Below are 27,930 nucleotides of genomic sequence, written 5' to 3'. Positions count from 1 at the left end.
GTCCGAAATAGTTTTATATGAGGAAGACAGGTGAATACCTGCTGTGGTTCTGCACAGCTTTTTCCACTTTATGGAAACATTTAAAGGATTTTCTTCCAGTTGGTTGTAATCTTTCTGTACCTTCTCTAAATAACTGCTTACCAGCTCAAAGCTGAGAGTTTTCGGGAAGATTTGGTGGACTTCTCCAGGTGCAGCAGCAGACCTAATGGCTTTGGCTATGCTCTTTTCTTTCAAAGCCTTTTTTTATCTCCCCTTCTTGAGAAGGATAGATAAGCCACACCTATAGCCCTGCTGTGGGAGTTTGCCTGGTTACAAAGCCACCCATTTCCTCTATGGTGTGTGATGAATCATTTTTGTAAAATGCTAGTCAGAATTTCAGAAAGTGGTCAGCCGTCTCTTTTTGGTTAGTAATTACTCACCTTTGATCCAATGCAAATGACATTATTTTCATACCTATTGGGTTCTCACCTTTGCTCTGTATGGCATAAGTTTGTCTTGCTCAAAGCCCCTGCATGACTGAGTTAAAAAAAAAGGGGAAAAGGGGTGTGCAACTTTGGGTTGGACCAAGAGAAGTCTATTTACTTCATGATAATGCTAAACTGCTTGTGTGAGATTTTATTGGGAATGTCTGAATGAGAAGTCTGATATCAAGCATTTCACTAAACCACTGACCTGATCCCGCTGACCTCATCCCCATGGTGCCTGACCCTTGTAAATGACTTTTTCCATGTCCCATACATTGACATTTGTTTTAAGGAAAAGAAACCCATGTTGCCAAAAGGTTTGTCTTTCAGAAAAAGTGATAGTCTCCATCTTCTTACATGCTCATTTTTTTGTGAAAAAGAAAAAATTGCAGGATCTTCGATGCACAATAAGAGATTGTAATTGGCTTAATTTCATTATTAGGTATTGAGTCTCTTTCATTTTGATGAGTGGTGCAGAGGAAGCTGTCTGTGAATAGGTAGAAATGAGAAGCAGGAAGAAAATTGGGTGTTTTTAAGAGAATACTAACCTTCTTGGATAAAATATGTAATGGCTTATAAATGTTGTTTTTAACTAGACTTTAGCTTATCAATCCCTTTTGTGAGAGGTGGGTGAACTGAAAAGCTTCTCCAATAGATTGAAACTAGCACTGCATTCTTCAGAGATGAAGATCCTTCTGAGTTTTCATTTTATACAAATAGGCTGCACATTTCTAGATTTACGGTAAAGCCCAGTGCTAGAAAAATGGTTGAGACACAGTGAAATTGCATGAGGAAAGCTAGAGGAAGGGTTGAAAGTAGTGTGTAGCTGAATTTAAAATGCCATCAGCTAGAGAATTTTGCCTCAATTTTCTGCTAAATATACCAGTGCACAGAGATGAAAATAAGACAGGACCGGTGGGTCAGGCTTTCTAATACCACTTTGCTGCAAGGAACTGCAAGAGGAAGGAGGGATAACTCAGGCAAAGTGAGGGTATTCATGCTGTGGATACTCTGACCCACTAGCAGCAGCTGCTGAAACTGGTTCTTGTTTTCTCTGTCTGGAACAAAGAGCAAAGACCACAGTTTAAGTGAAGTCAGTTCCTTTTCCCTCCCCATTTGTTCTTCCACCTGCTCCCTCTGCTGGTAAAGTCAAGGAGACCTAAAGAAAGGAAAATTAGAGTTAAAAAGGAGGACAAAATGGTGGGCTTACCCTTTACAGTTTGACGATGAACTGAAAACTGAATTTTAGTGCAATACCAACCTGTCTTTTGAAATACTTCATGTCATCTTGTCTTCATTATCTTTGTGGGGAGAGGTCGTTTGTTGTGGTAATACTGGATCTCTTCCAAACCTTTCCAGAAAACAAAGCATCCTGTTCTCCTTTCCAGCTTTAAAAGTTTCAGGAAAGAAAATAAAGTAAACCAGTTTTTTACTTCAGTGATGGCTTTTCTTGTGTTGAATTTTGTCCTCTTTTCCGTCATGTTCTTAAAGCACATCAGGGAAAATCACCACCACTTGTCTTTTCTATGTCATAATTGTATTTTCCAGGTTTGTTTTTTTTTTTTTTTAGTCTGTTTTGTTTTGGTTTTTTGTTTTTTTGGTTTTTTGTTTGTTTGTTTGTTTTCTTTTTAAGATGAAATTCCCTTATTGCTTTTCAAAATCTTAAAAACAAAGATATTTGATGTAAAGGAACAATGGCTGTCCTTTTTTCCAAAGGTGAATTTTCACAGTACAGCTGTCACAAAATGGATCAGTCCCACTTGCACCTTTCCAATACACCCTCAGTTGCATGTCCCATCCCCTCATTTACGCTGGCTCTGGCATTTCTCCAGCTACAGACTGAACCAATTCATCTTCCTAAACAAGCCAAAACTCTGTTTTGGTTTTTGCTAGCTTCATTTAATCCCATTTTAATGAGGTAAATCAGCTGAGCATGAGGTCAGAAGACAGCCAGAGAGAGCTCCAGAGGTGGGGCAGTGGCATGTGATGAACCATGAGATCTGCTCAAGCAATATGATGCAGCTTTCCTACCAAGTTCTGGTGGAAACAGGTAGTAAACATTACTGGTAGATAAAACTCATTCAAGCCTCTCTCCATCTAAACAATTGGTCCTTCAATAGGCCTGGGAGGAAATGTAAGGTTCTTGGAACTTCTTGATCGAAGCTAGTTGCCGGTAGTGTTAGGTGATGAGTAGCTTGTCTGAAAAAAGGCATAAATGTCTCTTGCCCTCCCCCAATAGCTCCTTCTACTAGAATTTATCAAGCTACATGTTATGTTAAAAATTCGCTATGGTTGTTTCTGTGCTCTCCCTAATGACCAGCAGCCACCACGGTGCTCCTTTAATTTTTTTTTTGCATCCCCTCTGGAAAGATCACATCCCTCAAGCTTTTTCTCCCTCATCTTCCCCCAGTCTCATTTTGTGTCACTAATGCTCTTTCTGGTGTTGTTTCTGAAGTCAGTGATACCTCTCTTCACAAGGAGGTTCTATTTTCAGCTTCCCTTGTTCTCAATGACTGACCATGCATGCTCACTTCATTTAACACTTTTTTACCTCAGCAACATCCTCAGATATTTTTTGAAAACAATTTTTATTATGAAGTAACACAAGAGGGTCAGATGCTCGTTGTTGAGCTATCTTGATTACACAGGAATGAATAACAGCCTTTTTTTTTTGTGTGTGTGTGTATCGTGAATCTGGCAAGTAAATAACTCTTAACAGACAGTATTTGATTGGTGAAAAATGAAGAATATATGAAATTAAGAATATATGATTCAACTGTATGGATTTATATGTATTTTAGGAGGCAGAGAAGGGAGCTCTGGAACTCTGAAATTCCTGTCTACTTTCTGTCAAATTACTATATGATTCCTGAGCATCATATTGTTTGACATAATAACTAGGTGAGCATGGAGTATGCTGGAGAGTTTAATGTACGACATGGAACAGAGCATGAGGAGCCTGCCTTTAAAATTCACTTTCTGTAGACATTGTATCACCTAAATGTTCTTAGACAGCAAACATAAAAGGACATGAGAACAATCAAAGTTAATTCTTCTGCACATTTAAACAAAATGACTCATGGAAAATATTTTCTATGTGGAATAGAAAGCTGTCTGGAAAAATGATTTTGTGCTGTGAGGAGCCCTGTACAGGATGTGCTTTATTATGGATAAAACTGTCATCCTACATGTTGCCACCTGTGTTAGACACATCCGTGATCTAGTGATAATTGACATAAATCACTTTTTAAAAGGCTGTACATTTACATTTCTTTTCTATCTCTTTTGTTTATAAATAAATGGCTATGTCCCTATATGGAACCAGAACTGCTACTGAATTATAGGGCATAGTTGGGCAAAGCCTTACTCTATACCTAATTTCCGATATTTTAAACACTTTTTTTTTTAAGTTATCTCAATTGGCTCATTGCATCAACAACAGCAGATGATGTACTGAGTTTCTTTACTCTAAATCTTCTTCTGCCTTTAGATTTCCTGTGTGAACGTCCTATAATGTGTGCGCTACCTCTGCCTCCATTAATACAACAAAGGTGGGATTTCTTTTGTTTGTTTTTACCTGAGCAGTTTTCCCGCCTTCTCTCAGTATGTGTTTATCATTTCCACCTTCTTGTTGATCCAGCTAAGCTGTTTACTGTACACACCATACAGCAACTCCTAATTGGCATATGTTCCCTAATGTTGAATTCATGACAATCATGAAGATGAAAGGATGAATCTAACAAAATTATGACCATCTGAGAAGTGATTAAACAGGAAACTCCCCTGTATTGTGATTGAAAGGAAATGAGTGGGTGTCAGCCTAGCGAGTTGTTCCATATGAATCAAGCAATAATGGGTCTGTTTTTCATGTGTCTTAAAGGAGGACTGGGCTTCATCTTTAAATCTCTTGTCTTTTGACAATTTAGAGCAAATAAGTTCACACCCCTGCACTCTCAACCATCAAGTAAAAGCTGGCATAAGTGTGGAGCAAACTGATGAAAAGGGGGAAAGGATTTTTCATGGTCCTTGATTCTTCTGCTGAGCAATTGCAGTCTCTGCTTATCAACTGCCCTTTCCTTCCTCTAATTGTCTGATGTAATAGTCTCTTGTCCTAAATTTCTTTTGTAGCTCATCTGTTTCAAACCTACAGTCTATAGCTGACCTATTTCTCCTTTTTTGATCTCAGGTGGAGAACACTTTCCTTCAGTAAATTATTTCTTTCTCTCTTTTTTTTTTTTTTTTTTTTTTAGGTCCTAAATAATACAGCCAAGTCTTCCTACTATCTGAGGTTTAGCCTTTTAGTAAATTTTTCCTTATCATAGAGGACCAGATTGATTAATTTGATTGCTTTATGAATTAGCTTAACACCCAGTATTTAGGCATCCCCCTAACAAAGTATCTCCACCATTTAAAGATCATAGCAATCTAAAGAAGCCCCTGGAGAACATTTGTATAGGATAGAGTCACTCCTCTGGAAACCGATATTCTTTCAGCTTGAAATGGTTCTTGAACAAATGTCATCATTGTGGATGAATACAATATGTAAAAACAAAAACATCAAGGTGTGAAGAGAGTATCCATGAGCAATCCAAAAATTGCTAGAAATGAATACATTATTAATAACTGGTTAGCTGCTCGGGTCAGTCTATCCTGACCTGTGTATTATATATAATGACTTACCGACTCTTCCCTTCCTTTTATACATCATCACTAGTCTTAATTGCAAGGCTCCATTTCTTTGCCTTTCAATAACCTTCTTTAAATATCACAATTATTATTATGACTTATACAGAGAAAAGATAGCAATCCCAATGAAACTTGAAATACATCATGCGTTGTCAATATCAAACTTACTTGTACATGTATATTTATACAAAGACTTGTCACCACAACTCAAATTGCAAAGGTAGACACTATTTCTTTTTCTATTTCCTTCATCAACAATGAATACAGGACCTAACTGAGGCTTAGATAGTCCAGTCAAATGAGAAGAACACATATTTGGGTTTATTTAGCATTCTACAGGTTTAAACACTACAGATGTAAAATGAGGTGCTGCTTGTTATTGTTCTTTAAGCAACATTTAATTAGATGTGACTTTTGGAAAAGAACATTTCTTCCATTGTCTGTAAAAAACATCCACATTGTGAAATCAGTCTCCCTGTGAAGGACAGATGGCGACAATCTTGATAAATGCCAGAGGTTCCAACATCTGCAGTTAGTGGAAGATCTGGACTGTGCATTTTAAGCAGTATCCTTTAGATGGGATTGTGATTGGGATGAGATACATATTGGCAGGAGCTGATTTCCAGGAAAAAAAGAATCCTATGGTTTTAACAAAAATAAAGTTTGCCATGGTTCTCTTTGGCTTCACACTTGGAGAAATATCCAAAACATGCCAGTCAAATTACATTGTCATATGGTAGGAAAATGTGTGCTCTTATGAAAATGGCCTGCACCCAGGTAGGCCTCAGTAGACAGTGATTTGCAGTCTGAATTTTACCTGAATGTGAGCTGGATATTTTAGCAAAAACAGTCAAGTCATGTCTTTGAAGGCAGGATTTACCAGGCTGTACAGAGAAGAACTGGTTCTACTGGTTCCTGCGGCTGGTGCTCTCAGCTCATATGCCTCCACCACACCCGTTCCAGGCTCCCTGCACCTCTGGAACACAAACAGAGCAGGTGAGATTTAATCTGCTGAAATATTTTTGAAAACACTGGGATTTGCTCTTTCAAGTTGCTGGTTTCTGTTACTGGGAAAATAAAGATTATTTCGACAACTATTGCTATCTGCAGAAATGTTCACATTCTCAAAATAACTTCATCTTTTTTAGTACAGTGATTGTTTTCTCTGAAAACACACACACATTTTTAAAGCATAATATTCATCTCCAGTTTAAAAACTGAGCCTTGAATCACAGAGCAGAAGCAGTGTGCTGAAGGATTTGGTCACAGCCTGCTGAATTTTGTTACACAAAGTACAAGTTCACTCAAAACACATTTTCATACAGGTTGCTCTCCAGTTTTGTTGATTCATCGTATGGACTGTCATTGCTCCTGAAGTGCAAAAGTAACCCAAGTAAGATTCAATATCATAGGTTATAAACTGATTTAAAAATATATACTATAAAAGGCAAAAAATAATCAAGCAGTTACTGAATAAAATCTTCACATTTCACATACCGTGGGGGAGTGCTGAATTAGAACAAAGACAGAACATCAAGACAGTGACATAAATTATTTGGTAAGCCAGATGCAAGCAAACAAAATGCTTTTCAGCACAGACATCATAAATGATGTAGGCCATCCTTACAGAAGGTGGGACAATAGTATGGAAACTAATGACTGAAAAAAATAAGTGTTGTGAGTAGTAATAATTAACTAAACAAATCTTCATAGTATGATGCAGTGGCTAACATGATCCTTGGGAAACACCAAGTAAAAAAAGAAGGTTATGTTAGCACTTGTGTTACTGATGTAACCATTGGTAGACTATCTACTAAAATCTTGCCCATCTGAAATATGCTCCTGAGAAAGAAATAAATAGTTGCTTTGGAAAAGCTGCAGTGATTAAAGTAAGAGAAGCATGACTTATATTGAGAGATGCAAAAAACTCACTGATGCAGAGGTACAGGGGGAATTTGATTGCTGTACATTAAGAACATACACTAGAAGGCAGCTCTTTCACCTAATAAGCAAAATGTAAGATGATCTGACTTTGAAAGTCACAGCTAGATATAAAAAGGAAATGTCTTGGGATAAGAAAAATCAGCACCAGAACATCTAAGGAAGAATTGTAAGAGATGTATCACTAAAAATTTTCAAAGCAAGATTGCTCTTGGAATTGAAGTAGGGATTAATTATAAGACTTGTAGCCTTCTGTGGAATGGGGAATCATTAGTGCAATATTGTGTTGTATGGTATTCCCTTCTGTGTTTAAAATCTATGAAGATTTGTTGTTTGTAGTTGGAACTACTCACAATGAGATAAACATTTTGAATAGCCTGATAAATACATCACCGAGTATTCATTGAAATGAAAAAGTGAGAGATCTCTAACCACTCTTCTGCATTCACCATTAATTCTCCATGAGCCTGAGTATATTGAAAAGTGCTTTGAAAACATTTTAAAAATTATGACAATAAATCTTAAATTACTCATAAATCACTGTGAATATGATTGAAACGAAGGTAATTTCTACAAGGAAATATTCTTACATATTTGTCCTCTAGTGAAATACTACCCCATAAAAGCACTTACATAATGCACCAGTGACATTAACCTATGTTTACCCAAAACTTAAATGATTAAGCAATAACTTAAACAGCAAGGTTATGGCCACAGTATGAGAACCCAAACAGAACATAAATTCAACCAGTTAAGCTTGTCATAAAGACTACAGAGATGATGGAAAAGACTTTATAGTCAAAGAAATCTATGGCTAGGTCTGATTAATATTTTTGACAAAGTGTTCAGCTGAAAAATGAGACTTTGCTGAAATTAGGTTATTTTAAAAATCTTTTATATTTGTTATGAATCTAGCATGTAGGCGGGCTGCTCTTGCAAAGCTGAAGATTTAGCAACCTTGGAAACCTTGATCACAATGTATGATAGCTGTAAAAGAGGGCAAAAAATTGATAATAGACGGCTCTTCTCAACTGAATACAAATTCAGGCCTTATCAACGGAATAAATGTACTCAGGTCAATATACTCTCTATCTCCCTTCATTTTTACATGGTAAAAAACAGGAAAAGACAAACCACTCATATAACTCCGAGGAGTCTTTTAGTTTAAATGAAACACTGTATAAAGTGTTGGGAAATATTTGAAGCAAAGAATAATTAAAGCCCTGAAAGCAAACGCAAAATGGAATAATCCTGGGTTTATCAATGTAGATAGTGTCTTTTTGGATAAGATAATTGACCTTTTACACAGGGACAGTGTGATAGCATGAATTTTCACACATATTAGAACAGCACTTGTTTTAGTGTGAATGCAAATTATTACTGAAGTGGAAATGATGAGGATTACCGCAAGAGCTGATTAGGTTGATAAGGCGCTGACTAGCGTGAGACTGCAATGTATGAAAAGAGAAGTCCTCCAGACCAAGACGACGATCTGTTGACACTTCCTCACAGAACAGTCTTACAATTTATCTACCTTGTTTAATCATTTCCAGCTTAAGGACAAGTGGCAGAAATGGTAGCAAGTTCAGTAGCACAAAGTCATGCATGCATGGGATATTAAGCCAGCCAGAACTTTGCAATGGATCTGCCTAGGCATCCTTCTTATAGTGAGATCACCAAAGAAGGAAATTTAAACAAAACAAAATAAAACAAAAAACCCCCAAACAACAACAAAACCCCAAACCAAAACTAAAACAAACAAACAAAACCAAAAACCAAACCAAACCAAGACTTTTAAACTCAAAAAACTGGGTTTTACTTGCCTATACACTAGAACAGTTTGTGTTTTAAACAAAGACAGCTCAGTGGCTACGTGAGATGCAACAGAACTGAAAAGGAATTTATCAACAACTTCCTTTCTGCCCTCAATAACTTTGTTGGCTAGTTCCTTCCTTCTAGTTGTGATTTCAGTCCTTCGAATGCCCTCCTGAGTTGCAGAAATGCTATGTGGTTCTCTCTTGGACCACAAGGAAAAGACCTAGAGTTCTAGCCTTGGCTCTGCTCTCTGCTCCTTCGAGAGCACTCCCTCCATCCCTTTACTGCTCTGCTGGATTTTCTTGCCTCTTCTTCTGCCAGCCCTATCCTGCTGTCAGGGAAGTGTCCCTCCTCCCGGCAGTTGCTCCAGGGTAAGAGCAATCTTCTCCACAAGGCCAGCATGACTCACTCCCCTCTTTCTTAAAGGAATATGACATGTCAGCACAAACTGCCAAAAACACCATCTATCGCATGGAACCGAGTGGAAGAAAAAGGCCACATTGGGAGTACTGCATCCCGTTCTGGACTCCCCAGTTTAAGAGCAACAAGGAATTACTGGAGGAAGTCCAGCTGTGGGCTACAAAGATGATGAAGTGCCTAGAGCACCTTTCTTATGAGGAGAGACTGAGAGAGCTGGGTCTGTTCAGCCTGGAGAAGAGAAGGCTGAGAGGGGAACTCATCAATGTTTATAAATAGCTCAAGGGTGGGTGTGAAGAGGATGGGACCAGACTCCTTTCAGTGGTCCCTAATGATAAGATGAGGGGTAACAAGAGGGTACAAACTGAAGCACAGGAGGTTCCATCTGAATATGAGGAGAAACTTCTTTACCTTGAGGGTGCCAGAGCACTGAAGCAGCCTCCCCAAGAAAGGCTGCCGAGTGTCCTTCTCTGGAGACATTCAAGACCCACCTGGACATATTTCTGTGTGATCTGCTCTGGGTGAAGCTGCTTTAGCAGGTGGGTTGGACTAGATGATCCCCAGAGGTCCCTTCCAACTCCAACCATTCTGTGATTCTGTGTGACTCTGTGATCTCAGTGTATTGGTAATTGGAGGGTGACAGTTGATGACCATTTTGAAGCAGCTCTGAAATGTAGTATTAGGATGCGTTGGCTGGGGTTCTTGTAGTACAGATAAGGGGGCAGGAACTGCATTCATTGTACAAAGCACCAATAAGACCTCTTTTGCAGTATTACATGCAAGTTTTCACCGATGTTCAGGAAGAGGAGATTAAAATGGAACAGCTGCAGAGGAAGGAAGGCTGAAAGAGTATTAAAAGATATTATAGTAGATACTAAGAAGGGAGAAAAACTGAAGAATAATGTCATCATGTTGAACTTTGAAAGTTGAGTGTTCTGCTCATGTGCTCAGAGATAAACCAGTGGTCAGATTTAGGCTGAAAGCAAAATATTTCATTTAGGACAGATTGGCAGGAAACACTAGCTTTAGGTCTCTTGCCATTCTCTTTCACGAGGGCCCTTCTTTGCCTCCCAACATACTCTAGGATTTTTGTTTAGGAACCACAGTGCAATTGCTGGGTCATAGCACAGTGATTATAGTGTTGATTTTTGTCCTGCAATACATTTGAGCTGTGGATTACCCCAGGTTTTACATTTGTTGTGAAGTTTTGGAAAGTGTTTGTGGTGTATTATAGTTAACAGGGTTCTACAACTGTGGAAATTAATAAAATAGACATGTACTGTGTGGTTATTGACAGCTACAGGTGACTGCGACTGATGACTCTTAAATTCTTGTTCCTGGATGATACTATGATTTGGGAACAAGTATGTTTATTCAGAGAGTAAAGCTAGAGGAACCGGTATAATGTCAAGAATTGACATACTTTAAAGCCTTCCTATGTAGGCAATACCATGGTAGAATTTGGATCAGCATGATTTTCAAACTATAGCATATATATGGATTCAAAACAAACTCAGTAGTCCTTTGTCTGAATGTTTAAAACAAAACAGAAATTACATATCTGTGCTTCTGTCTGGAGTGACAATTGCTTTTAACTTGTCCCTTGGCTGAAGCAGAGGAATAGAAATAAATCAGAGTGTGTAAGTCAGAAAGGAGGAAGCACTGGAGCCAGAAGCAGTAACATTTGGTGCCATATTGGAGGACTAAAAAAATACATATTTTTAACTACAGTAATTTAAAAAGAATTGGGGCCATCTGCTATTCTGAGGACATTAATTATTAAAACTTATGAGAAACCAAAAGCCTAATGGCTGATAGATTTCAAATTGTTATAAATCTTATTCCTGCTCCTTCCTCTACTCTGATGCAAACAGCTGATCAGCATGTAGCAAAAAGGATTTCATTATAATTACGATGAATTTAAGGATAAAATTACACTTCTTGAAAATAGGATGAAAGACCTGAAAAATTACTTCTGTTTAATTTTGCAATTATTAGTCCTACTTATATGCAAAGTTTCATTTGTTTATCCAGATAAATGGTTTAAAATTTAGTTAAATTCTTACAAAATCCTCTGTGGATATTCTTGATTAGATTTTAATCTGTTTTAAATTCATTAGAATTAAGTTGGTTCCTTGCAACGTTTGAGGTTTTCAGCCATGTACACAAAGGAATTTGCACCATCCTTAAAACCATTGATTGTGGTTCAACTGGTGCAACATTTATGTAGGGAAAAGCTCTCATTTATTGATCAGCCTGAGCTGCCAATTGCAGAGTCAAGTCCAAGCCGCTGTAAAATACAGGTCTGCTGAAATACTGGTCCAGGCCTGTGTATTTCTGTAGGAAAGCATGAAGTCAGTCAGTCCTTTAAGACCTCCTGTGTACTTCTGCAAACTCCTTTAGTGAAAAATGTGATTTAGTTCGGATCAAACCTATGGGCAAGAGTAGATTTAAACAAACCAAATAAAATTGTGCAATGAGTCTGAAAGTACATATGGAAAGTGAAGGTATAGCCATGCTATTGAATTTGATAAGTTCCTACACATTGCAGGGAGACCAGGCTAACAAATATGACCACAGGATTGTAACAAATTACAACACTAGTAAGCTTGTATTAACTGGGCTCTTCTAGACAAAAAGCAATATACAGGTAAAACCATACAGTCTCCATAAAACTGTTATCTTTGTATTATGATACACGTTTACTTCTGCAAGGAGAAAAGAACTACTCAGGATTTATGAACTACTGATGTTCATGAGTAATGCTAGAAATAGACTATTGGGATATTAAAGGGATTTATGTATACTATTAGTATATTTTGAGACTGTACCATTCATGACAATGGAAACTCAAATGCAGTCAGTCGCATAAAATGTGTCATGTTGTTTGTAGCAGATGAAGAGATTAAAAAAAAGTGCAAAAATACATAATTTACAGGTAAAGAATTACAAGCATAGTTTTAAATCAAACAGCTCACCAAAGTGACGGTTAAACTACCAGAGAAAACAGGAAGAGATTATCAGATATTATGGTATTATGAAGCATGAGCCTGGAAACTAGATGGAATTGAATATTCTGCTGTTCTAGGACATATTCTCACAACTGTATATGACTGAGCAGTAACTGGTGACAGACAGATGGTACCATCCAGAAAGAGTAACAGACAAGTAACAGAGCCCTTCTCAGAGTAACAGACAAGGTTAAAAATGGGACTGCACTGGAAGCCAAAAGTTAAAAAAAAAAAAAAATAAATAAAAAGAAGAAAAAAAAAGGAAAAAAAGTTACTTATGAACAGCAATAATTTCAAAGTTAGACATTCAGTATATACTGCAGGTGTAAGCAAGTATGTAGGAGTAAGAATTCCTCCCAGGTTACCTGTGATCACCTTAAGTTTTACTTCCTCTTTGTAATATGTTTAGGACTGTGGCCAGATATTTATTATGCCTCAGCAATTAACCTACTGATATTTGTTATAGGGGCTTTTTGTTTGCAGGGGGAGTGATGTGAACTATCCTTTCGGACCAGATTTGCAAAGGTATTAATATTTCTCCTCTCAGAAATGAGCTTCACGTACATAAACTCTGCTGCAGAATAAGCTAGATGCCTATTTGCATTATCAAACAGCTAAATACCCTTCTAAAGCTGTCCTTGGGAGTAGCCTGGTCTGTAGGTGTACTCCTTTGATTAACAAGGATTAGAGCTTGGTTTCCTTTAAACAAGGTCACAACCTGAAAACATGTTGCACTCTCTCTTACCAGGAGGCAACCATCTCCATCATGTGTTCCTTGCGAAAGATTCTGAAGTAGTTTTCTGCTGTATGGCATCCCATCTTCCTCAGTGCTTCACGGAGCTGGCTGCAGCCCTCCCTTACAAATATGAACATATCATGATACGTAGGTGGAGTATACCATTGATTATGCAGAACTGTTGCTGTCCTACTTTGAATAGTATGTCCTACTCAAATAATCCAAAACATGTAATGATTTTCCTAGACAGGGCTTTATCTTCATTTGTTGTTGTTTCTGGGGAAAAACAAAGCAACAAAACCAAAACAAAACCCCCAAACAAACAACAACAAACCAACAACAAACAAACACTCTTCCTGAGGAAAACCCTATGCTAATTTTGATTATGATCTTTCCTTCAGCTCGAATAAGAAGAGTGATTTGCTGGCTGTCATCATCTCCAACCACAGACAAATGCTACAACAGCCTTGCTTCACCTTCCTGTAGTTTCAGTATCTTGAGCTGTAACTGAAGTCAGTTCCTGATGCTTTCTAATTGCTTGTGATTACATTGCATGTCAGCTTCATACACAAAGGTAGAGTGACAAAATCACCTCTTTCCAAAGGGCACAAGCAGTGCAAATGTGGCACTGAATTCAGAATGGACCAGACAAATCCACAGGGCAAGGAGCATGTTCAGCACTGTGCTCTGAATGCAGTCTTTGGCTCAGGCAGCTCCTGGGTGGCTGACAGTCAGAAGGCAGGGAATTGTCGTGAGGGGAAGATCACTCTTTATATCCTTATAGTCTCTTTTTCCTCAGTCTTCCACAAGCAGCTGTCAGTGGCTGCTGCCAGGCACTCTTCCCCTTTTCATGGCAGAACCCTGTTAAACTAGCAATCGATTTGGGCATTATCTTCGCATAATGTAACCCTGGTCTCCTTGGAGACCTGAGAGCTTTGCAGGGCTATCAGTCTTCAGAAAGAGTGTGTCTCTTGCATTTTCTTTTTACTTTCAGTAGCTCATTTTTTGCTACATTTTGCTATTCCTCAGCATTTCTTGATCAATTTTATAAACTTGCATTGCCTTCTGGTAGGTTATTGTTTCCTTCTGGGAACACAGTTTGTCATGTGGGTTATTTTTTTTCTGGTCTTTTGTTCTAAGTATTCCTGCAAAGTCTCCACTTGTGTCTGTATCACCTCACCCACAACTAGAACATTGCTATGGGTTGAGGAGACAAGTCATCCATGCTACTACAGCCATGTTACAGCTGCCTCTGTAATTCTGCTACAATCAAACAGGTCACTAATCTCACGTCACAGTTGCAAACGAAGCAGCTGAGTACATGCCATTTGCCGTAAAAAATGTTGGTGCCTTAAACTTGTGCTACTTGTCTCTTTTTCATAGCAAGCAAGTCTGTACGTTCCTATTTGGTGTGTGAACTGCTTGCCTTTTTTTTTGTTGTTTTTGTGGTTTTTTGTCATCTACAGCACTGGACATGAAATTAATGTTGTTTTCAGCATCCATATCATCCTTGTCCCCGGTCATATTTCAGTCTTCTTTCGGTACTGCTTTCCACAAGAAGTCTACTGGATTGCTGTTTCTCTTCCTGGCCAGTTTGTTTCTGCTGCCTCCCTTCCTTTGGCTTGAGCAGGCAGCTGCGGTTGATTTCTCCCTTGCAGCAATTTTTCAGATTAGCTGGACTTGTGTTCATAACTGTTTCTCTTAATAATGGAATCTTTTCATGCTTTAGAAGGAAAATGTGAATAAACCTCTTAACACTGAAACTCAGTGCTTTTGGGGGTTATAAAATGCGCATTCCCCTATGACAGCCAGAAAACACCTTTTTTCTAGCACTTCCATCATACTGGTCATCTGTCTAACCAGACAGGCTTCATACTTTTCCCATTACTTTTTCCCAGGGAGAGAGAAGAAATAAGGACATTGCTTTTTGCTACCATTTACCATGTCTGCAGGCTCCATTCTGGTACCTGCTGGAAACCCTTCCCTCCCACAGCCTGAACACTTCTTCCCCAAGTGCCAGGCAAGTATTAATAACTACCTGGTGAGCAGGAGACAGACCAGCAAGCGAAGCAGCCAGCAAAACACCCGGGTTGGGCAATCACCTGCTGCTCTGCTGCAATGACCTCAGCCAGCAGTGCTGGGCGAGAGAGAGGGAGCAACGATTGCAAAAGCTGTGGATCAGAAGGGCAGGAAAAGGAGGAAACCAAACATTTTCCCCGCCTGCAAGAGTGGCCCATGGTGTCCCCCCCATGAGGGCCAAGGCAGCTGGTTATAGAAACCTGCACACTCTCCCTTTCTTCCCTCTGGCATGTGAGCCGGTCTGCTGAGCTCCCTTCCTTTCCCAGCTTCACGGTGGATTTATTTCTGGTGTGTACACTCACCCTGGCCAGGCTGGGCCTACAGATGCAACAAGGCCTAGTCCAAGAAAACTATTTTCCTCACTGTAATTTTTAAAAAGTGTGGGGTTGGATTAACACATAACATTAGTAGTAATGCAGTGTAAAAGCTCAAGCAAAACCTGTAATTGGGCCTTAAGTCACGTAAGCATCCCTGTAAATTCTTACTTAACATCTTTGGAATCCACTTGTAGTGCCTCTTAACTGCTGCTCCAAACAGAACAGATTAAAGATAATTGGGATAAGGCAGGATAATTAGATATAATATACTCACCAACAAAAATTCTGTGAGAATTTACAGTTGTGTAATCCTAGTTGATTTCAATAAGGTGGAACAGGATTTTGTATCAATGTAGAATTGATATGTAGGTCTTCAGTGCTCCATTTACCACAAATATGCTTTAAAAATCCAATTATTTTCAATTTTTTATATAGACATTAATAAACGATGTGCATAAGTCTAATTTGAGAGCCTAGCACAGCATATAAGATGTCAAAAATGGCTATTTTAACTAAGGGACAAGTCCAAGTTCCCAGCTTCTGTCTGAGTATTTTTTGTTTAGCCATGGCAAAGTCCAGCATTTTCTCCCACAGAGCTGGAGACACAACTTCCTCAGCACATAGATAATCAATATACATCATGGTGTTGTTAAAGATTAACTTTGAAAATACCTGGAAAATAAAGATTGGTACTTCTACTAAATTATAAGACACTTAGTGCTAAAATGTCCCCATTACTTAATATTTGGAAATATAAATGCGGGATCAAGTCAATTGCTCTTACTGATCCATTAATAAGAATGATGCATCATTTCTGAATTTATTCATTTGTTCTCACATCCCAGTAGGAATATTCATTTTCCCTGCTATAGAAACTAGACCTTTTAGATAAGCCAGTCAGAATTAGTTTTTTGTTAATAATTACTTCATTAACTCCTATTGTCAGGAAAACTTAACAATCAAAAAAAGAGGAAAGCTTGAATCTAGATCCAGCTGAAAGTCTTCTCACAATTGTCAAGAGTATTGCCTTGCCTTGTTTCAAGCAAGCTGTAAGGGTCACTGATTTTGTTGTAAGGATAGCCGAGATCTTAATTACCGAATTAGAGGAAAAAAGACCAAAATTAGAGAAAATAAAGATCTTATCACATTTTCCTGATCCAGATCATTGTTGGTCAATACAGAAATAAACTAAACTCCTTGTTCTGACTTTCACAAATAGTTTGGGTGTACAGCCTGTACAATCATGTGATTAACTACAAAAGTCTACATTATGAATTCTAAAACATTAAACTGTTGTGGAGGAATTCTGCTTGTCATTGTATTCATTGCCAAGGTCATGGAAGACAGGAAAAGTTCTGGACAATTATTTATGGTGAAACATAATCTCAGATGATCCATCTTTCACTGATCAAAATTATACATCATTGTGAAATTAGATTAAGTTGATTTTGTGAAAACTATGACACAAGATCTTTTTCAAAATTCACTTTGTACAAATGTGTTATCCTGATAATGGAAGGCTCCATTGTGAGCATATTATCTGAGACTACTCTGGGCAATGTTTCTGAATAAAACAAAACATCTCCCAGTGCTCTCAGATTCAGTTATTATATAGATTTTCAGACGGCAGGGCCAGGGAAAAAAAACCCTATCATTTTTTTCCAGTCCCTTAACTGTCATAATAAATCGATTAAGTTGTAATAACTTCACCTACGTATGGCACTTAGAGAGAACAGCCTGAATTCAGAGCCTGCTTTCAATCCATGGTTTGTACAGACATCACAGGAGGGATGCCTGAAAAAAAAGAATGGAAGCTATTTTTTTCCTTCTGTAGTTGTATTATATAATACCTCTGTCCTGGATCTGAAGACAAACTGTTGTTTATCACTGTAGAAGAGTGCATCGAGGGAGACTTCAAGTGGCAGTTGTAAAATATGGTATGGAAGATCTGTTCCCAACATGTACTGAAACAGAAATGTAAAATAAGTAAATAATGAAGTGGCTTAGTTCAGGTTACAGATATAGTTCAAAAGAAAGCAAGAAAATTAACAACCCAGGACTTTCTCTTCAGAAATGCCAGTTACTGGAATTCCTCTTTGAGGATGGTGCAGACCAAGCCCTGTGCTTCCTGCCCTAGAACTGCTTCTTGCTTTCCAGCCTATTCTCAGCAAGCAAGAGTCTTTGTTGCCCTGGTGGGGTGGTTTTGCACCACTCTTCTAGTTTGCCCACCGCTATGGTAATCCGAAATGTACCTTATGAACAAAACAAGGTTACAGCTTGATCTCGCTCTTCCTAAGTGGAAATGCTCATGATGGGAGATTCACCAGCTATGCACAGAATCACAGCTGATGTTACTCTCCAGCACTGTGGGTCATAGTTAGCCTGCTTTTTCCCTGTCACAGAGATGCCAGTACCCCAAGGCTGCAAGATACTATCTCTTGCCAAGCACTCTGTAATGGTGCCATTCATATGCTTGTTTATAAGATGTGTTTCCCCTGCATGTGGCTAGATAGACTAAACCTGCATTTTGGAGTGTCTGTTGTAACATCTGTCTGATGGAGGGTCATCTAGTTTTAATATGCAATTACAAAAACAGGCAATACAGAGATGTCAGTAACCATCAATAAATTCCAAAATGGTATTATTTCCCAATCTAAGGAATGTGCTGAATGATTTGTATTGCCAGGTCTATCCTTCTCCAAAGAATTTATCTTTAAGATAAACTGTGCATAGTACTGACCTGTTATTACAGACTCGAAAAACAGAGTGTTCTCTAAGGCAAACCTCCTTATTGTCAAACTCTCCAGCAACAATATCATTTTTGGGACAGACTGTTTTACTCCTTGAACTTCCTTTCAAACACAGTGTGAGCATTTTTCTAGGCAGCATTTCTGCCCACCAGTTGTCTGGCAGTGGTAGAGTCCTTATAGCCCTGGCCAGGGTGCATTGTCTTGGATTCTGTGGTGAGTTTATTTAAAGTGATTTCTTTTGGCCCTGTTCAAAAAAAGGCAGACTGAAAATCTGTGATGCAAATGATGTGAAATATCTTCACTTTGAAGAGTGCCAGTGGCTAAGCTCACTCTGATGTTTTAAAAAACAGACTTTTCATCTCTTTCGTGTGGATTTAAATAAAAAGACTTTGGCCATTCCTGGAAGAAAGCAACTTAATTTCCTCTTCATACTACTGCACACATCAGATGCAAAGACACTGTTGTTGTATCAGTACCTGGAGCTACTGTGTCTTTTTTCAGGAAGAACAGCTCCAGCACTTGTGCTGTTTCTGCACATGGCGAATGGCATCTGGCATGTGAGAATGACTCATGATCTCTTAGTTCTTGTGTCTGTGACTTATGGCCAAGTTCTGCTCTGAGACCCATGCAGTTCTGCTTGATTTTGGCTAGTACCAATGAGCACTCAGTTTGGTCCTGAATGTTTTTAGGGTTACTGTCTGTCTGTTACAAGGTTTGGTTCTCTGCTGTTTCGTTCATGCTGATCTGTTGAATTGAGAGGACTTGCCATGCTGTAACACTGTGGATTTGATTATCAGGGTCCACAAACTAGACAATACCTCCTGCTCTGTTCTTCATCTCACACTGTTTCTACACCATTGGCTTCTTAGTGGTTTCTTTACACTTTCAGTGAGGTGAGAGGAGAATCAAATCCTCAGACTGAATACAAACTTCTGCTGGTTCATATATAGCTCTCTACACTCTGATATTTAAGTTAGTAACAACTCTTCAAATACTCCTTGCTGTCATTTTTGTTCTGGCTTCAGACTGCTCAATTCCTTATTCCCCAAAGAGCCACACTTGGTTGATGGTATATTGCACAAACAGCTCAGTCTTTCCACTGCCCTCCAGGGATTGTTGAGAGATACAGACTGAACCAATATAAATAGGAACCTTTCCACATTTTGAGGATGACAAAAATGCTCTAGCCACTTTCTTTTTTTGTGAAAAGTCTGAGCTGGATCCCATCACAAATCTCAAGCCCAGGTACATGCATTGGCTGCATCCCAGCCTCACTTTAGAATTTAGTCTGTCTTTTCAGACATGATTTCTTCCAGCCAGTGATTTTGCAGTGACAGTGGGAAGGGAATGTGACTGTAATAGGCCAGGAGGGTGCACTGCTATCTAGATATGTCTCCCCTGTGGAAAACAGGGGGATCAGGATTCGAGCCCATGTTCTGACACACTTCTGCTGCTTAGCCTAAACACAGGCAAATGTCTGCTTATTTCCCCAGCACAGAAAGGCAGAACTGAAAAACTAACTTGTGAGGTTCAGCTTGCACTTCATCGGATGCAGCAGTATGATATCCCATTTGTCTCTTGTTAGGGAGACCATGTGGTGGCTCCTCAAAAGGAGAAGTTTCTTTATGTCTTCATTCTCCCTCAGACACTCACTTGAGAGTGAGCCCATGGAAATCCATGGGATTTTTTTGTGTAGTAAATCTGGCAGTACTGAGCCTGCTTTGCCCAGACTGGTGTTGCGGGAAGTTGCACACATCAACTGTTTCTTGAGCATAAAGATTAGAATCACAGTGAGTCAGCAGCACCATCTCAGCTTTGCTATTCCATCGAGGTGTACCATGCATATGAATTCATGAACTTTGGTCTTTGTCAATGACTTACTAGATCTGATTGAAGCCCAACATTTCGTTTCTCTTGGGAGATTCTGACATTTCCTAATTTGTTCTGGTGTGAAACAGAGTGGAAACAGAACAGTCTTTGCAAAATGAAATTTAGTAAAAAAAAAAAAAAAGAAAAGAAAAAATCATTTGAGACGGTCAACATATTTGGCTTAAAGAAAGCTGGAGATATTTGCATCCAGTTGCGTCATGTTGCTTCCTATTACAATGACATACAAATATGCAACAGAATTTAAAGAATTCAGGAATCCCCAGAACAAAACATAGGACAGATGACAATAAGAAATTGCACTTTTTCAACTTCAGATATACAAGTGGGCAAGCAAAGCATGCCAATAGCATTGCTACAGCAGTAGACAGCACAACAGTTTCCTCAGGGAGCCACTGGAAACTATTACTTAGGCAAATTGATACGGCGTGTCTACAACTGGTACCCTGAACTGTGCATAGGTATGATATACTGGTGCAGACACTAACCAAAGCAGCAGAAGATGCAGGGAAGAAGGGTGGATGAAACCACACTCTAGACAAGATTCCAGAGTCTGACAACTGATGGTGTGAATGTGAGGGCTGAATTAAAAAATAAAAAGTCAGCAAACAGCTAGGTCATGAAAGCCAGACAGAATGGCTCTTTGGCTCTCTCGCTTACATGTATATATATGTATGCAGTCATATGATGTTTCCTAAATGGTCAGACCAAAAACCACATTAAACGCATTCTTTTCAAAGATATGGACAGTCGTGGTGGGATGGTGCTGTTTGTAGAAGTATAAAGTGTGGTTGTGAGCATGAACTGTTCTGTTCAGTTCTGGGAAAGAGTAAGATAAAGCCCTGGAAGAGGATTTGGTGTTGCTGTCTCTCTGAACATTTGTAAGTGCAAAGATAGCTTGGCAAAGGAGACATGCAAGGTGAAGCTGAGAGTTCATTTCAGGCCGTTACTTTGGGATGACGGAGAAATCTCACTATAGCTTGTATAGGAAATATTTGAGAAAGTAATACCAAATACTTCAGAGGAAGTTATTGGAAGTCATAAACAAACAAAGACAAGCTGGACAAGCAACAAAATAGAGTGTTACAAGAAAAGCATAAACAGGCCAAGTCTGCAAGCAAAGCAAGAGCATGATCAAAGCAGTGAAGAGATCACAAAGACAGCACAAAAAAAGATTTGGGAGGAAGAAGCTCAGCAACTGGAGAATATCTCATACTAGCTAGAAAAACTCTTTACATGGTGGTTAAATAGTACAAGGAAAGAAACTGGGCCAATACTACTTGTGCTAGGATAGCTAGCAGTAAACTTGACAAGTCATAAAGAGGTGCTGCAGGTAAAGAAGGATGTTTTGAAAACATGTCATTCTCTGTCACTGATGACACATGCATTCTGGGCATGTAGTAGAGAGAGGACAGCTTGCAAGGTGAGACAGTATGGCTCTCAGGACAACAAAGGATCTCAGCACTGAGTCTTCATCTATAGAAGAAACACAGCCAACACTGAGACAAATGAAGTGCAAAAGCTACCAGAACACATGACCTTACCACTAACATGGTAGAAACATCTGGAACAAGGATCTGAAATGCACTGATTTAGAAAACATTCATGAGGAAAGAATGTCTTGCCAATCCAAATAATTATATAGATGAAATTTATCATCACTAGTACATGTGAACAGATTAAGCGACTTTTAAAAGAAAGAGAAGTTGAAAAACAGTGCAGCATGGCCTGGCCAAAACTGTATTGATTGAATACTAGTGTTTTCACAGGTTACCAGGGGGGAAAAAAAAAATATATATATAAGAAAAATATAATTAAGATACATATTAAAAAAAAAAATCCACTTCTTTCTCACATTGATTTTATAACTATATTAGGTTCAGCTCAAAAGGGAGCAGTATGAAAAGTAACTAAATCAGACTAATCAGGGTTATAGATAAAGCGACAACGATGCTAAAAGGTGTGTATACCGACTCTTGCAGTCCCATAAAAACTGATGGTCAACTGAGTAACTAACTCATTCCAAAGGCTGATAGAACAGAAATAGCCATAGAGCTGCTGTTCCTTCTCGTCCCTGTCTTTAAACCATTATGAAGTCCAGTGTTTAACAACGGTTGAGCAGTGTTCTTCAAACATTCTGTTGGAAAAGGCTTTCTTCCATCTTACAAGGACTGCACACCTCAAAGCCTCCTCTGTCCTGCACCTGCAAGCATGTTTATGATATGCCCAAAATGGACATGCCCCTGTGGCTTTGGTCCCCAGGGGTCTCTAGTTGCATGGCTGGTCATACAAGCAGTTCCTATCATTTTCCCCAACATTCATGTGTACTTTTGTCACAGCTCATGTGAACTATGTGATGCAAGAAAGCTTACACTGTTGCTATGTGGCAAGTACAGTCCAGTTGCTTCACTCTCAAAAGAATTTGAGAAGAGATGTTAGAGAGTAACAAACGCAGGCCATCTAGCCTCTATGTCTCTCCCAAATTGTGTCTGATGGGCCTATGGTAAGTGGGTAGCAGGCAACAAACTGCTAGATTAAAATTGTTCTGACAGGCTGGATCGGTTCCACAAAACTTTTTGCTGATTGGGGCTATTTGATGGAGAGTTAAGCTTCCTGGCTCCTGTAGATGATGTCATATCATTGGCAGACACACTTGAACAGATGAGAGGTTCTTGGCTATCTTAGAAAATTGGTGTAGTTGCCTTGGTTTCACGATAAATGCTTAAAAGATGAAACGGTTGTATCTAGAGAAAGGGAGAATACATTGTGTTGAAATGGAGCTGGAATAACCTTATAAAATAGTCTTTCTACACGCACCTAGAGACCTTGCTGAGTGTTGAGCATGAAAGGCGAGGTCAAGAGAACACATGCTTCAGTCACAAGAGCTGCAGAGAGATTGTCAGATTTCCAGATGGGATAAACCAGGATGTTTGGAGGGAGCAGTACTCCTCCAAACTGAGGTCAGAATTTGGGAGATGATAGACATCTGTCATCTCATAAAGCAACTCATTTGGCAACCGATCATGAAGACTTTCTTCCCCAAACACCCTTTGTCCAGGAACCACCAAATGGGTGTTCTTTTAGGATAAGACTTCTCTATTCCATGTCCCTTCATAGGATCCACTACATAGTTTTCTGAGGTCCAGGAAGCCGGTTCCAGCACTGTGTAGTCAGAAAGGCTGCTGAAACACTGCACATGTGCTTCCCAAGCAATTGGAGGAAGACTGAGAAATAGAGGAATACTGGAGACATCAAATCCCTGAGATCTAGATTCAGGCAAAATTTAGAGAATCGGTGCCTTTTCCTGGTACTGAAAATAAGTTTATCTGTATAATTATTTGGGTTAGAGATATATTCTCTCCTTATGAATATTTTTTAAATACAATGTGTTCCAGATGTTTGTTCACAGTGTCCCTGTCATTTGGGTGGTCCAGTTACAGAACCTTTTAACAGGTTGTTTGTTACAACTTTCGGTACACGAGCTGGGTCCATTTCTCTTGTATGCTGTTGCCTGGGTGATCTGATCAGGAAGCTAATTTGTAACCTGAGGATAGATAGAGGGAGGTCTTTGCTACTTTGCAGGACTGTATTCCCAGTAGTTGTGGGCTAATGTCAAATCCTGAAGTTGTATGACAGTTTTGCTGTCCGCTGAAAAGTTCAATAGGAGTTCAATAATATATGCCTCATTTGCTGTAACTTCAAAGGAAAATGCTAAAATTCATTGCATTAAAACCAAATGGCTCCTCTGTAGGAGATCCAGTACTTTGTTTTGAAATGACACACAGTTCACTTGAAATACCACTTGGCAAACGTGGGAGCTTTACCATCCTTTCATGATGTAAAGGACCATTGAAATAAGAGGCCTATGAAGACAATTCTTAAGCTGCAATGAGACTAAGGCACTTCAAATGCTAAATATTACACCACTGACACTGTTGAGAATTGAGGATGTTTTAAAAATTGTCCTTTTTTCACTACAGAAAATAATTTTAATTTATTATTAAAACAACAATAGTCATTAAAATTAACCATTTGTGGAAAGTGAATACAAAAAGATCTTCAAAGCACCAGCAGCTCTTCCAGAGTATTGAAGCAGAAGAAAATACTCTGGAAAAAAATGGTTTTATTAAACAGTCTTGTGACTTACATAGATCAGATCTAAAATTTAAAAATATGATTCATTTTAAAAGATTGAGTAGCCAAGGTGAGACATTGCCTCCTAGGAACATTTAGCTTGGTTTTGGCTCTTGTATATTTATATTTCCTCTCACCAAACTAGTTTGTTTAAAAATACATGAATGAGATAAGAAAGACCTAAAAGACCATGATCCTGTCACACATCACATATTTAAATCACCTTTAACAGATCACCAGAGTAACATTTCTTTTTAAAGGGCAAGGGTTGTCTCTTAGAGCTTGGATATTCCCTAAGTGTCTGAATGTGGGAGGATTTTCATCACCAGAACTTCTGGAACATTCGTAACTTGAGATCTGTTTTCTCCAGTTTTAGGAGCTAAAAAGCTTGTCATCTAGTCTGACCTACTCATTTAAGCTCCCTTCATAGACAGGTATCTTCAAAGTTCAACATGACCTACACTAGTGTAAGGGTTTGAGGTAGGCTGGTACCTACCACCTATTACCAACCACAGCTGGGGCATGAAAAATCAGCATTGACTGAACTGAGTCATCTGTGATCACTCAGAGCTGGTCTGGAATTTCTTTTTGCATTTTCTCGTAAATCTGTCCTAAGCATAACTGAAAATAAAAATCAGAAATTCTGAAGATTTGAATTTGTTATTTTTGAAATAAGTTTTTCCCAAAATACTTACATCTTCAGCAGCAACTTCCAGGTTGATGAAGTCAGTTTCTGTTATAAATACTTTAAAGAGAAAACTTTTTCTCATCTCATTCCAAGAGATGCCCCTTTCTCCATTTTTCTCACTACTTTACCACGTTAACTTATGAAAGCCTCAGTTGTCCCTAACTAACTATAAAGTCTGTGTTTATCCTTTCAAGCCTCATGAAAAATGCTGGGTGAGAAGTCACAGAACAAAATCCATTCCAAATATCTGATACCAGTTCGTGAGTTTGTAGAGTAAAAAATTCTGGAACACTGAAGCTTGCAGTACTGTTCTGCCAGACCAAATATGCTCAGTAGATAATATTTAGAGAATTATCCACTTTTATTTTTGTAATTTTTCCACTTTGCTTATGGACTCAGTTCTGCAGGAGTCTCTCTATATGGGATTGTTGCCTGACATACCACAGTTAAAGACACCATGAGCAAAACCTATAAAAGATACTTGTATATTCATGTAATATTCACCACTCTCGTAAAGGATGATATTCTGGATATCTTGATGAGAAAAAATTGGAATATATGAATCTAGATGTACTTCAATATTTTAAATATCTTACAGCTAGAGAATATTTAGTGATTGCTTTTAGTCAATGCCTGTTAATAGAAAATGCAATATTGGATATTTCCCTCACAGTTTTGGTATTTGTTCTGAGAAAGTTATCAAGTGTTTCTACATTAGGCTAAGAAGTTTGCTTGTTCAGAGCCCTTTGTTCAGCAAGAGATTGAAGGCAGGAGTTTGATTGCCTGACCAAACGAGTATCTTCTCTGAAAGAAAAGCATACATTGCAGGGCTAACACACAGCAGGATAAACTCATTTAAGTTCCAAAAGGGAGCATGGAGACTGATAATACGACAGGGAAAATATATGACTACATGAATCAAGTATACTTGTTCCTTACTTTTTGCTGCGGGTCACAGCTGAATAGCTTGTACTAGGTGTTCAATTGTTTTCTATTCGGTAGATGTGTTTAAGACTTTGTGGAAAATATGTGAATGCAAGTGGAAATAGGTTGTTAGATGTTTCTTTCAGTCTTGGGCTTTCAAAAAATTTCCTTCATTTAAGTTCAGGATGTTAGACAATGCATTGTTACTGCTGGTAACTCCCCTCCCACCTCTTCTGTACAATCTTATTAATGTTTCTCTTCAAGAAAAAGAAGGTATGGTTTAATACCATGGAGACAGTTGTGTCCTGCTATTTCTTTTAGAATCGCTTAGTACAGTTACATGGTTCACTTATTAACCTAAGGCATTCACTGGAGGTAATGCTGGGAACAAAAGAATAAATCAGAAACTATGAGCAGTGAAAAGGTTGAGTTTGACATTCTAGTCACACTGTTGACGAAAACTCTACAGCCAGTTCTGGAGATACAGAACGTAGATTCAGGCCCGTAGGCTGCACATGTATGTGAGTTTGGAACAAAAGCATCTGTAATTACTATAAGATTAAAACAACAACAGTGGTCCTCAGGCATAATTTGAGTGTTTGCTTGTCTCATGCATCCTCTGAACTCTATTGTAGTGATACCAGCAGAGAATTAGAGTAGCTGTTTAAAATTCTCCTAAATAAAATGCAAATGCTTATTAATCATTTTTTGCTTCCAGTTTTACACGGTTGCAGCTCCACTGAAATCACAGGAGTGTAGAGTGTTTGATTTTTTCCAATGACATCATTTTCCAGTGGTTGCAGAGCCACTGAAATATAAAGGCTCTTCAAGATACTAGCAGAAGGAAGTCATAGAGAAAGAGGTTATAATAGTGAAGATGACAGGTCCCCTATGACTGGATGAGGATTTTTAGAATCATAGAATCATAGAGTAGTTTAGGTTGGAAGGGACCTTCAAAGGCCATCTAGTCCAACTCCCACTGCAATTATCAGGGACATCTTCAGCTGGACCAGATTGCTCAGAGCCCCATCCAGCCTGGCCTGGAATGTCTCCAGGGATGGGGCATCTACCACCTCTCTGGGCAACCTGGTCCAGTGTTTTACCACCCTCATTTTAAAAGATTTCTTCCTCATGTCTAGCCTGAATCTCCCCTTGTTTGGTTTAAAACCATTACCCCTTGTCTTATTGCAACAGACCTTGCTAAAATGTCTGTCCCCATCTTTCTTATAGGCCCTTTTAAAGTACTGAAAGGCCACAATAAGGTCTCCCTGGAGCCTTCTCTTCTCCAGGCTGAACAACCCCAACTCTCTCAGCCTGTCCTCACAGGAGAGGTGTTCCAGCCCTCTGGCCATCTTGGTGGCCTCCTCCAGCTCCTCTCCAACAGGTCCATGTCTTTTCTGTGCTGAGGACTCCAGAGCTGGACCCAGGACTCCAGGTGGGGTCTCACCAGAGCAGAGTAAAGGGTCAGAATCACCTCCCTGCATCTGCTGGCCATGCTCCTTGTGATGCAGCCCAATATACAATTTGCCTTCTGGGCTACCAGAGCACATTGCCAGCTCATGTACAGTCTTTGACCCACAAGTAACCCCCCAAGTCCTTCTTGTCAGGGCTTCTCTCAATCCCTTCATCCCCCAGCCTGTATTGATATTGGGGTTGCCCTGACCCAGGTGCAGGATCTTGCACTTGGCCTTTTTGAACGTCATGGGGTTTGCATGAACCCACGTCTCAAGCTTGTCCAGGTCCCTCTGGATGGCATCCCATCCCTCATGTGTGTCAACTCCACCACTCAGCTTGGTGTCATCCACAAACTTGTTGAGGGTGAACTCAGTCCCGTTGTTTGTGTCATTGATGAACATATTAAACAGTACTGGTCCCAGTACAGACCTCTGAGGGACACCACTTGTTATCGGTGTCTGTCCAGATGTTGAGCTTTTGACCACTGCTCTCTGGGTGCGACCATCCAGCCAGTTCCTCATCCACTGAACGGTCCACCCATCAAATCCATATCTCTCAAATTTAGAGAGAAGGATGTTGTGGGGGACTGTGTCAAAGACTTTACAGAAGTCCAGGTAGATGTCATC

This window comes from Columba livia, chromosome 2 (genome assembly GCF_036013475.1).
Source record: "Columba livia isolate bColLiv1 breed racing homer chromosome 2, bColLiv1.pat.W.v2, whole genome shotgun sequence".
Taxonomy (NCBI): Eukaryota; Metazoa; Chordata; class Aves; order Columbiformes; family Columbidae; genus Columba; species Columba livia.
Note: the sequence above shows the minus strand (reverse complement) of the source record.